This window comes from Boleophthalmus pectinirostris, unplaced genomic scaffold (genome assembly GCF_026225935.1).
Source record: "Boleophthalmus pectinirostris isolate CB_2022bp ecotype Guang Dong unplaced genomic scaffold, ASM2622593v1 HiC_scaffold_12, whole genome shotgun sequence".
Classification (NCBI taxonomy): Eukaryota; Metazoa; Chordata; class Actinopteri; order Gobiiformes; family Gobiidae; genus Boleophthalmus; species Boleophthalmus pectinirostris.
Genome location: NW_026571018.1, coordinates 15,833,724 through 15,846,294, shown reverse-complemented (window position 1 = coordinate 15,846,294; position 12,571 = coordinate 15,833,724). Strand labels below are relative to the sequence as shown.

General features: G+C 38.5%; 1 protein-coding gene across 2 annotated transcripts in view; it reads right to left on the bottom strand.

Annotated features, from left to right (window-relative positions):
* alcama (activated leukocyte cell adhesion molecule a) overlaps positions 1-12,571 on the bottom strand; it is a 252,649-nt gene that overhangs the window by 139,266 nt on the left and 100,812 nt on the right. The gene's annotated exons all lie outside the window — the stretch shown is intronic.

Genomic DNA, 12,571 nt, shown 5'->3' with positions numbered 1-12,571 from the left:
ATGGTCAAATCCACCTTTATTTTTTGATTTACGAATAATGTCTATTGACTTGGGTCACGAAGATTTGTAACTTTTAATGAGAAAAAAAGCTTGGGAAACACTGGTCTAGGGTATATAAGCTAGGTATCCATATACATATACTGAATATGTGCTATATAAATGTAGTGGCCGTACACCAGAGGATTTAAAATGTGTGAAGAAAATTCTCCACAGTCTTTCGCAGCAGTGGTGGAACATAATAAGATGATTGAGACCATCAGCTTCACATGAGCGGAGTGCACGCTTTTGGTTTTGCAGTTGTAAATGGGACTCCTAGATGCACGGAATAGAGTAGTTTAGATGAATTAGTAATGGTCTGCGAATGAGAAAGTTTTTGCAGCCAGCGTGGTGTGCGATGTTTATTTAAATTATGAAAACACAGCACAATGACCAAAAAACCAGCCTTTACAATGCAAATAACAGGGTTCAAAGCAGGCGCGCTGTGTGAATTAATGAAATGTGACACACGCTCATGTAAATATGTAATTCTGTTTCCAATTCCAACTGAAATGGTGACAGAGGAGAGAGCAGCGTACAATTTGTGTCAGTCTAATCATCAACTCACTGACTTCGCCATTAAAGGGTCCATATTATGCTATTTTCTGATCTGTTATAAATTTGTTTTCTCATCAAAAACATGGAGTTCTGTTTAGTTTGATTCATACATGTTTAACACACAACTCATTCTATGCCACTAACATTGTCTGCTAATTTATTTACCAAACTTAACATTCTTAATATTTATGATATTAATATTTATCAAATTTGTATTTTTATGGATAAAATTCTTTATAATTCAACAACGATCCCGAAACATTTCACATTTTACTTTAAAACCAATTCACAGATACAAAACTCGACAAAATCATAATTTTCATGTTACAAAATGTGTCACATCAAGAGCTCAGTTTTGCTACGATACAGAGGCTGTAAATTCTGGAGCCAGTTTTCACATCTGGTTAGTGACGGCACATCAGAGGCGTTTAAAAAGAGTTTGAGGAAATGTTTGATATTTCATGGTAATGTTTGATAATAATTCAATTGTGGATGTTTCATTGTGTTTTAATTCATGTTTGAATCAAATGAATTTAATTCATGGGGTTTAAATGTAATTTTTATTTTATTCTTTTCAATGCACAGCAATAATGTTAATTTTTTAATGTATTCAAAAGGTGGAGGCTTTAATATAAACCCTTTTGGGGGGCTTTGCCTCTTCTGGCACCTACTTTTTCATCTAGTGTGCTTTTATATTTATGTTATACGTGCAAAATAAATAAATTAATTAATTAAAAACCCTGCACATTAAGGACTAGTTCTTCTCTCATACAGAAAACACTTTGTTCCAACTTGCGATTTCATGTGGTAATACAGGAAGTGCTCCAGTGTGTTTTTAAACTCCATATACCTGCACTAGAATCATTTGGATAATTGCAGACCTGCAATTGCCAATCTCTACAGAACAAAAGGTAAAAAGTAGCAAATAGATTTGTCTTGCCGACTAGATAAATTGTATAAGCAGCTCTTGAAGTTAAAATGGGAAAGCTGTGTATTGTCTGCATCTAATAAAGCGTTTTTACTGTCTAATAATCAGGAAGTTGTTAGCTTTACTGTGACCGCAAAACTCCGCTCTGGTCTCTGAAAGTTGTGAAAAGCGCTTATAAACTAATTGCTGTGAATAATTAGAATGCTAGGAATGCATAGGGTAAGTGAGGACTCCTAGGAACTGTTTAGAATAAAATAGTTCTGTTTTTCACATTTTTAAGACAGTAAAAATCAGGTATAGTGCCTTTAATTTGCCTTTTCACACATTAAGATGCTTTGTACTTTTTGCTCTAAACCTAATGAGCTTACTAGTATTACGCCATTCCCCTTTTAGTCAATTAATCAACACACAGGGCATGTCTTTAGTCAACCAGGATTATCTTTAGTCGACTATAGCCCTAATAAAACCAGTGTATAAAACAATATATGGTGTTGTATCTAATGTTATGAGCTGGGGGAGATTTGCAGTTATTTCCTGACGTGAGTGGAGCTTCCAGTGTGGTCTCCACTGCAGTGAGCCATCTGCTTGAAAGATTTGACAGTCTGGTCATTCTCCACTGACCTCTGAATACAACATGATATTTTCACCCCTGCAGCTCTACCACCCACAAAATATTTTCTTTTTGGAACCTTTCATGTGAAGAATAAGGCTGTTTATGAGTTGGAGATCCTGCTACAACAAAGCCAAAAATCTGCCCTGAAATTTTGCACTTAAATCACCTTTTGTGCCATGTAATCTGTTAACTTAAAGATGCACTATGGCAGGGGTGTCAAACTCAAATTCACAGAGTGCCAAAATTTAAAAATGGGACTAAGTTGTGGGCCAGACTAAATATTTATTGAAAAATTTCAACAACATCTGCATGTTTTCTCTTCTTTCGAGATATGTAATGTTAAACCTTTTCTTATTAAAATAAATGTTTAATAATAGTTTTGCTTAAACACTGAATCCAAAACAAGCAAAATATAAAATAATAACACAATTTTAAATAAATAATGTCTTTATAGCCTATCTGTAGCTTTGGAACTCATTTTAAATGTTTTTATATATTTTTTTTTTTTTCACAAGCCAACAACCAATCAAAAATAACTTGCTTGAATGAAAATCCAATCTTTCAACTATGAACAACAACAGTCAAAAATCATAAAGAAAACATTCATCCAAGCTCAGTTTGCTAGACTATGATTTACTCTGATACACATGGATCCGAAGCAGATGCAAATACTTGGCATCTCTTCTTAGATACAAGTTAATCAAAGTAGCACTATTAGTAGTAGTAGTATTAGTGGCGCATGAGCCATACTGGCGTGGCAGGCGGTGGGCCAGCTCTAATACATATTTGATATGAGCTCACAGGCCGAATATAATATAACCGTGGGCCAAATTTGACCCACGGGCCTGAGTCTGACATGTCTGCACTATGGTGATGTTTTTTGGTCAAATTTTAATATAGCACTTTTCTTCACGGAACTCAAAGCGCTTTACATCAAGGAACTAGAGGTCTGCGCAGAATTTTCAGTCAGAATATTCAGAATTGTAATGTTCATTCCCACTCCTGCCCGCATCTGTGATATTCTGTCCCACTCCCGCCCGCAAATTCCACAAGATGATGACGTTTGCTTTCTTAAGCTCTATTAAACATGGAGAAGCGGAAAGGAATTGTCTAAAATGTGAGTAAAATTAGAAACATCCACAAGTTTAGGCTGCTTAAAAAGTTTGTATTAATGCCAAATAAAATATCCAGCACAAATGATATATGATAGGCATACATTAATCATTTGTATACTTTACTTTACACTCAGATTTAGTTTGCGGGACTGCAGTTTATCATCCCACCCTCCCGCTCCCGCATTTTGTAGTTTTAAAGTTTTAAAAATGTGTCCTGTGCCGCACTGTTCTGTGACAGGTCCTGCAGGTCTACAAAGAACCACTCACACATTCACACATATTCAAACACCATTGTACGTAGACAATGGTGGCCAGGTGGGTTAAGTGTCTTGCCCAAGGACACAACAGCTGCATTCATCTGTGGGAGCTGGAATTGCACAGATGAATCGTAATTTTTCTAATGGAGGATTCCCTCACTCCATGGAGATTGTATTGCAGTGCCTTGAATGTTCCACAGTATGATTTGCATTTATTCAGTTTCAAAAAATGTGAATTCTTACTGTGAACGTTTTAAAAATGCATTGTGACTGGTTGCCTCTCCATAGATCTGACCTGTGAGAACTTGGCCTGGAGGTATCAGTTGCTCCTCTACGTGGAGAATGCCAAATAGGTAAAGCTATAATTTCCATGGAGCAGACTGTCCAACAGAAAAGTGAAACAAAGAACCTTTAAATTACTTCTCTTTACCATTCTAATATTTTATTTAATTTATTTTTTTGTTTCTACCATGCAATGTGCTGAGTACAAACTTAAACGTAGAAGCAGCAGAGCAGATGTATTTCATTTACTTCCCATTACGCTCATATATTGAAAACAGACCAGCCACTGAATAACAAATGGTATCTGTTTACATTAGTCAGTTATGCACGTTGTATTTCCTTGTCTGAACTCAGGCTTTTGTGCTTGAAAAGAATATTTCATCTGCAGTAACATGATGCAGACCTCAGCCAAATTGGCCTGTACTCAGACACACAGAAGCTCATGTTGTGAATGCTGACAATAAACAGACATTTTACAAGAGGGTCAGAGTGTTTTATCTCGTCTACGGGGGAAAGTTAGTATAAGTCTTTTGTACAACAAGCTGGAGCATTGTGGTGAGGAGAGCGCTTGGGATTTTTGCATTTAATTTTATGTTTTGTTATCTTATATATGATGATAAATTGTCACATTTTTATACTGCGCTTTTCTACCTTCAAGGCACTCAACGCGCTTTGCACCAAGGGACCACTCACCCACTCACACACCAGTGTACGCAGAAACACAGAGTTAAGTGTCTTGCCCAAGGACACAACAACAGCATTCATTTGTGGGAGCTGGAATCACATCGTCAACATATGGGTCAGTGGACTCTACTGTCACCTCGTTATAATAAAGTAAACGTTTAAAGGTACACAATGTAACTTTCCTGGTAAAGGGTCCAATCCCCTAGCCTGATTCATGAGCCGGTTTCAATTCATGGAAACCGTCTGACCTCGCAGGATTAGGATTCATTTGCTCGACGAAAGGAAGGTACTTTTTATTTAGCCAATCGCTGCTATTTGGGCAGTATGGGTATGTAATGCGCCAAATCCCGTAGGAAGAAGGGCAATGTCTTTCCTCTTGATAAAATATACCAAATGTTCTCCTTGTTCTGGCTTTAAATCCTCGATCTTGGGAATCATTGCCACAAAATGTATAGCTTCGTCTACATCCATCTTGACCACTTGACCACAAAAGGGACCCAGACAGGTGCTTGAGTTTGACGTTATGGCTTCACATCTCTTCGCTGACTGGCCGGAGCGCAGTCTACAACTTCTGGGATTTTTGCAAACCATCTTCCGATTCCTGACCTTGTCACTGGAGAGAGATGAAATTGAGCGGAGGCAGTAGGTGGCACCAGCCTGGCTATCCACCGCCTGCCTGTCTCCATGAATATTCTTTGCTTTGCCTACAACAGTGTTTCCCCCAGCACTTTATAGTTAAGGCCCTGCCTTGACTACGTCCCTCTGAAACACATGAATCCTTGCAAAACTACGGTCGTTTTCTCCGTGCACTGAATCTCCACGCACTTTTTCTGCAGCACCATCTTGCCTAAGCAATTTTTTGTGGGAAACACTGTATAATGTTCCACAGTATAACAATAAACTGATATCACTATAGATACAAGCAGGCAATGCTGCCAGGCCAATTAATAGGTTAAATCTGTGAAGAAATGCTCCCACTCACTATAAAACTTTAGGTTTTAAAGGTGCATTGTGTAACTTTTCTGGCGGAGAGTCAGTCAAATGCTTTTTGCCATGGAGACGTTACTGCTTTGTCTAGAATATGTCACAGTATGCTATTAAAACTATTTTCATGGAGACCAAACTAGACTAAGACTAACCCTGCTCATTTCTATGATGACAAGAACGTGGTAGACCCTCTATTAGAAAAGTCACATAGCGAGACTTTAAATTAGACTAAAAACTAGCTGTATCATTCTGAAGGGTCATTCGGGGTAAACACAACAGCAGACGGTTCGATTTATAGAAAGCATTAAAAATATATGAAGCGTTGACTTGTTTTTCTTGTAAACTTTTACATTGCCGATATATCAATTTTCTCCGGCGCTTTCAGGCATATTTTGGAAGCAGATGTTAATGCAGGTTCAGAACTTGTGCTGATGCTGCTCTGGAACATATCGTTAAGAGCAAAGCACAAACCCACGGCTGTGAATGGGGCCAGCCCTGACGGTGCACACAAAACACTGCTATTTGCAATAATGACACACGAGGCCACCCAACATGATGGACCGGATCAAACGCTGTAATAACCACTGAGATACTGAGAGTGTGTGTGCATGTTTGAGTGTGTGTGTGTTTGTGTGTGTGTGAGTGTGTGTGTGTATGTGTGTATCTCTGTGTTTGTGTCTCTGCGTGTTTGTGAGTGTGTGTGTCTGTGAGTGTGTGTGTGTGTATGTGTGTATCTCTGTGTTTGTGTCTCTGCGTGTTTGTGAGTGTGTGTGTCTGTGAGTGTGTGCGTGTTTGTGAGTGTGAGTGTTTCTGTGTGTTTGTGAGTTTGTGTATGTCTGTGTGTTTGTAAGTGTGTGTGTCTGTGTGTGCGTGTTTGTGAGTGTATCTGTGTGTTTGTGAGTTTGTGTATGTCTGTGTGTTTGTAAGTGTGTGTGTGTGTGTCTGTGTGTGCATGTGTATCTGCGTGTTTGTGTCTGTGTGTTTGTGAATGTGTGTGTCTGTGTGTTTATGAGTTTGCGTGGGTGTTTATGAGTTTGTGTGTGTGTGTGTCTGTGAGTGTGTCTGTGTGTTTCTGAGTGAGTGTGTTCCTGTGTGTGTATTGTGTGTGTGTCTGTGTTTGTGTCTCTTTGTGTGTGCACAAGTGTGTGTGTCTGTCTGTTTCTGTGTGTGTGTCTGCATGATGTGCGTGTGCATCTGTGTGCGTGTGTTTGTGTGTGTAGTGTGTGTATGTATGTGTGTGTGCGTATGTGTGTGTCTGTTGCTGTGTGTGTGTTTGTGTGACTTGTGTGTATGTCTATGTGCATGTGTCTTTGTACATGTAGCTACACGTGCATGTGTCTGTGTGTCTGCATGTTTGTGCTTATGTGTTTTCGTGTGTGTCTGTGTGTGTCTGTGTGTTTGTGCGCGTGTGTGTTTGTGCGTGTGTGTGTTTGTGCGTGTGTGTGTCTGCCTGTGTGTCTGTGTGTTTGTGTTTCTGTTTGAGTGTGTGTCTGTTTGTCTGCATGTGCATGAGTTTATGTGTTTTCCTGTGTGTGTATGTGCTTGTATGTTTGTGTGTGTCTGTACGCATGTTGTGTATTCACATTGTCTTTGCCTATCTGCATTTGCCATCAAAGTGCGGTTGCCATGGCGGTGATCAAAGGAAGCTCAAAGTCAGACTCGGAGCTTGTGTAAAAATGGCTGCTCCGACGAGGGAGGGTCGAGGCAGTGATCCCAGCCATCTATTCCACTGTGTGTTTGTCATCGCCAGGTACCAGGAGATGTTTAGAATTCGCCCACGCAACATCTCTATCCAGATATGTGACACAAACTGGACCTCCTTTAATGGCGATGGGGCTGTCGCTAGGTAACAATGCGGAACTTTTTTTCCTCTTCGCGACTGTCCTCGGTGCAGATTGATCGGCGATGCAGCAGGGAGCGTGAATGTTGGCCTGTGCTGCTTGGTTCTAAAAGGTCCAGAGTGGTTTTGCCTTGTGCATGGCCTTTCTCTGTGGAGTCAGCCATGTTTATCCCTGCGTGAGTTTGCTCTAAGTACTCATGCTACTATTGAGAAACTCGGCCAAGCAAATAGTCACTGGTCAATTGATGCCTGCTGCTCAAAATAAGTGGATGCTAATTTTACCAAATTTTATTCCTGTTGATTTAACTGTGGCCCATTTTCAAAAGTAGTGAGATTATTTATTTTTTTAAAACCAGTTTTAAGATCATTTTAGGACTCCATACTCCACATAAATCAACAAATAGTACAATGTTTCATATTAATAAGAAGAGACTAAACTGGCCTCCCATAGTGTGGTATTCTCCCCCATAGACTAAAAACAAAACCACACTTTGTTGCACATTGTCTTATCATAAACAAGTAAAAGTAACTACACTGGGATAAAAAGACTGCTTTAAGATCAAATAAAGGCAATAAACGCATTTATACTCAAACAAAAACACACACAAATGATTAAAAGCTTGTGCCACCATAATCTCTTTTAGTTTGTATTACTTTTAGGTCCAACACAATTGAAATTCATGGTTTGATTATTTTTATATCTGGTGTTACTAAGCCTTTCTTCAGATGTATTACAAATGAGCACAACTGCAGAGAAAGTACTTTGAGTAACGGATAGACTCATGTACAGGATGTTCTCTGATAAAAAAATAAAAACAAACAGTCTTTGCAAGATGCATTATCAGGTACTTTTATTTCAGAATAATTCAATATCTGTTCAAGACTCCAATTCCCACTGTCATCACTGTTATCAAAAATAGCAAGTAAACAAGCAGCATTCTACTTCCATCACTAAATTACAAGCATTACAGCTAAAATATCAAAATACCGCAATACTAACCCTGGTGGTACAGTATCATTATCATGGGCTGCTGTATCAATATATCGCTTGGTATTTTGTGACAGTGTTACAGTTTTGATGTCTGTCCAGAGAAAGGAAACTTGACACATTCACTGTTTTAATGGTTATAACTGGTTTATTCCATACTAACTTTGCACAAGTAGCGTTTAATAATGAAATACTGTTATTAAAATGTATTTGGTTCTTAAAAATAGTGATATATTGCAGAATATCATGTGCAATATTTTGATTATTGCATGTATCACCAGATTGTGATAATAACTTGAGCCATGTATCAAGTATCGTATCAAATCGTAAGTAACCCAGCGATTCCCAGCCATAATTACCGCTGTCAATCATCCATGGGTAGTTAAAATTTCAGCTGCTGTGTGTGTATGAGTGATAAAAGTTGTATATTTTTTCCCAGTACAGGTTTCCTGTGCAAAGGTCAGACCAAATCCCCACGGCAATACTGATTTTACAATCATAAGCACTTTACAGGCAGCAGCTTCTCCGTCTTTCTCCTCTTCACTGCTCCGCGCCCACAGTGCCAATGCATCTCCAATACTTGGCCATATCAACATGAGACGGATAGCTTAAAACCGCTATCTCAGCCGTAACCAGTCCCACCGTTGTGCACTTGAAATCAATAAGGCCTATTAGCAGAAGTCCAAAGAGAAATTTGGAAATGCTCCCTCACATAAGATGCTATCATTAGGGCCGAGGACACTTTACAAAGGGCACAGCTCGTCTTGTAAGATATCTGCTGACGTGGAGCCTGCCACAACCCATGTTTTAAGTCTCACTAAGTACATGGTGAACTTGTTCTGTCAGGGTGAGATGTGGCACTTGTGTTGAAAGCGTGCATTTAAGGACTGCAGCCCAGGTCCAAAATGTAAGGCGTAAAAAGCTTCCTGAAACTTGTGCGATATGTAACAAGTGAGGCCATTTTTTGAGATGAAAAACTAAAATGGACAAAAGCAAAGGTACTTCTCAAAGGTCAAAAGTCGGTCGGATGGCTAATGCCAGGGTTGGAGTGAGAAGAGAACAAATACAGGCTGTTCTATGAGGGGAAGCTGTGTCTAAGCTCCATCCGAAAGAGCAGAGCAATATCGCTTTAATGGTCTGAGCCCCGGACCCCAACATCAGCGCAGTGGGGAAAATAACCAGCTGGCACTTCCTTCACTCGCGCATAATGGTCCTCACCTGGTGGAGACGCAGCCATACAAGAAGCCCGCCCAGCCAAAAATAAAAATGAAAGCTGTAATCTTATTTGGAGGGATGTAATTGAAAACAAGCCAATGTGCCGAAGCCAGGAAGTGCAAGTGAGCAGATGGTAATTAGCTGCTGCGTGATCCATGGATCAGATTAAGACCAGACTCACACATTAGCAGGATGTCAGCTCTGGGAGAAGATCTCATCCACAGTTTACGTTTTCAGTTCAGCGCTGTATGACTAATTTAAGTATCACTCTAAAAGAAACCCGCCTCCTCTCTTCACAAATAAATCCTGCATTCAACTCTTCATTCAAATGCTTTTGCCATTCCAGGAAAACGCTGTGTAGCATATTGATAAGATGTTAAAAAAAAGTAGCGTTCTCCCACTCCGAGTGAGATTAATTATTCTTACCAAGGTCATGTGCCCCGCAAAGAAATGAAACATCTTCAATCACTGCTGTCATGATGGCTAGAAAAATAAAAGGGAATCTTAAAAAGCTATTAGGAATCCAATCTTTTGCCAAAGCTGAGAAAGTATTTCATTCATTGGGATTGTTTTTGTAGAGGATCTGGCTGGTTTCCCATCAGAGCGTCAGGTTAAAACTTCAGGGACTGGGGTGAGGTCTCAGAGGTAAATGATGGCTACAGTGTCAGCACTTAAAGGAGACACTTGTACCAGATGCATGTAAAGCTACACCGCTGTGGGACCACCTCCAAGCTGTTCTGCTCGATGCCAAGAATGGATTGGGTTTCGAGCTCTTAACAGATAATTTGTCGCGAGCATAAATGGCAATCAGGAGGCCATATGTATGTCAATGTCTTTGTCAATACCTAACGGCTGCACCATCTGTATCAATCTGACATAAAGCGAACGGGAAAACATTTAACTCTGTAACTCCCCCGACTTCAGTGTCAAAGTTGATATCTGACCTGCTATCGTGTTACTCAAAGCACTTATCATAATGCTTCAGATTCGTGTGACTTTTAGAGCACCGTTTAAACCTTTTTATTTATTGAATTGAAAGAGAGAACGCAGTGAGATCTGTCAAAGAGCTCATATTGCGCTATTTTCTAGTCTTTGTTGTAATCTTCTTTCCTCATCAAAAACATATTTACAGTTGTGTTTTGTTTCATTCACACATGAATAACACACAAACCCTGCAACTTAAGGCTAAATTATTCTCTCAAACAGAAAACACTCAGTTCTATCTCATCTTTTTAAACTCCATACACCTTCACGAGAGTCATTTATGTAATTGCAACCCTGGAATTGCCAATCTCTACTGAATTAAAGGTTTTAAAAAAAAAAAAAGAGTTAACTTGAAAACTACCACTTCATGACATCACAAGGAGGAACAGAGCATTATGAGCTTTGGAGATGTGTAAAGACTAATACTAAAAGATTACTCAAAAATGATGATGGTGAAAATCATATTAGTTAAGGATAGGGACTAAAAAATGTTATTAAAAAATGGAATGAAAATAAAAAATGTAAGGGGGCCTAGTGGTGTGTTTATGCAGCACTACCACATTACTTTTGTTTTATTTAACCAAATTTGTGTCGGTGTGTGGTCTCTCTTGTACTTTGTTAAATGTTATATTCTGTTGTCTTTAATAAATAAAAAAAAAAAACATTACTCCAACATGTGTGAATGCTACTAAACACAACTCTGGTCATTTTAACATGGCTTAAAGCTCACAAGAGTCAGTTTTGCATAACAGGGGCCTTTAAATAGTCAATACAAAAAGACATAATCATAAAACCCAGGTATGTGATTTGATTCAAGCCAAGGTTTTGCATATAAATGACTTTATCATGTAAATGTCTCAAGAGGTAACAATAAACACAGTCACGGTTTTTATTGTGTTTATATATTGTGCAATGAGTTCAGGAAATGTTGGCCTCTGTGGAGAAAACAGAAGTTGCTTTGGGATTTAAAGTTTAGTACTGTAGAGCTATGTGTGTTTTATGCAAGTTTCTAATTAAAAATGTTTACAACCACAAGTGAATCAGTTGTTTCAATAGATCGGGTGCGTTGTTCCCACAGGTAGCTACATTCCTGCCTGTATAAAACATATTTACATATTATGCATTATTAGGGGTGTGCAAAAATATAGAAATATCAATATATCATATAATTTAATGTGTTGATACAGTATCGATATCGAGTACTGCTGTATTGATATATCACCAATACTATTTTTTGGTATATTTTACTAAATTATTTTGTTATAGTGCTACAGTTTTGCTGCTTGTTTAGTGGAAAGAAACTCGATTATGCAACACACCTGACATTTTCACAGTTTTGATAACTAAAATGTGTGTGTTTTATTTGAACTTTGCACAAGAAGTGGTTTAACAAAGACTTTTAATGTCACAGCCGTGATTTAGCCTTTATTTTTTATTAAACCGTATCAAATCATTTTGAAATATATCGTATCAAACTGAAAGTGCACTGTATCGAGATATGTATAGTATCGTGGCCTATGTATCGAGGTATGTATCGTATCGGCAACATCTTAATGATACCCAGCCCTATGGATTATATTGTCTGCAGTCTTCTTTATGTTACTGTTTACTTTGTCATACAATGTTAAGGCCAACTGATACTGTGCAGCAGATGTCAACAACATTCGGTGGGGGTGTGACGCTAACTCGGCATGTTTCGTCTGAGGCTTTAATTAGAGCTTTATTTTAACACAGTCTGACTAATATAAGTATAACTATTGGCTTAGTTGGAACTACAGGGACCCCAGAAAAGCGGAAGAAAATGGATGGAACTACAATGACAATGATAGGCTCCTGAAAACTTTGTTGTTTATGTTGATTTTGTATTTTTTTTTTATCTTAACCCATTAACGCCTGAATTTATATAGATGTATATGAAAAAAAAATGTTTTGTGTGTTTTTGCCTTCAAGTAGATGATAAATCAAGTTGAGATGATTAATTTGACTATAGCAAAAAAGAAAATAATAGAAATTTGGGTATGTTACAAATTTGCAACAAATAGAAATAAGTGGTTCCTAGGAAGGTCCTACATATGCCAGGGGTC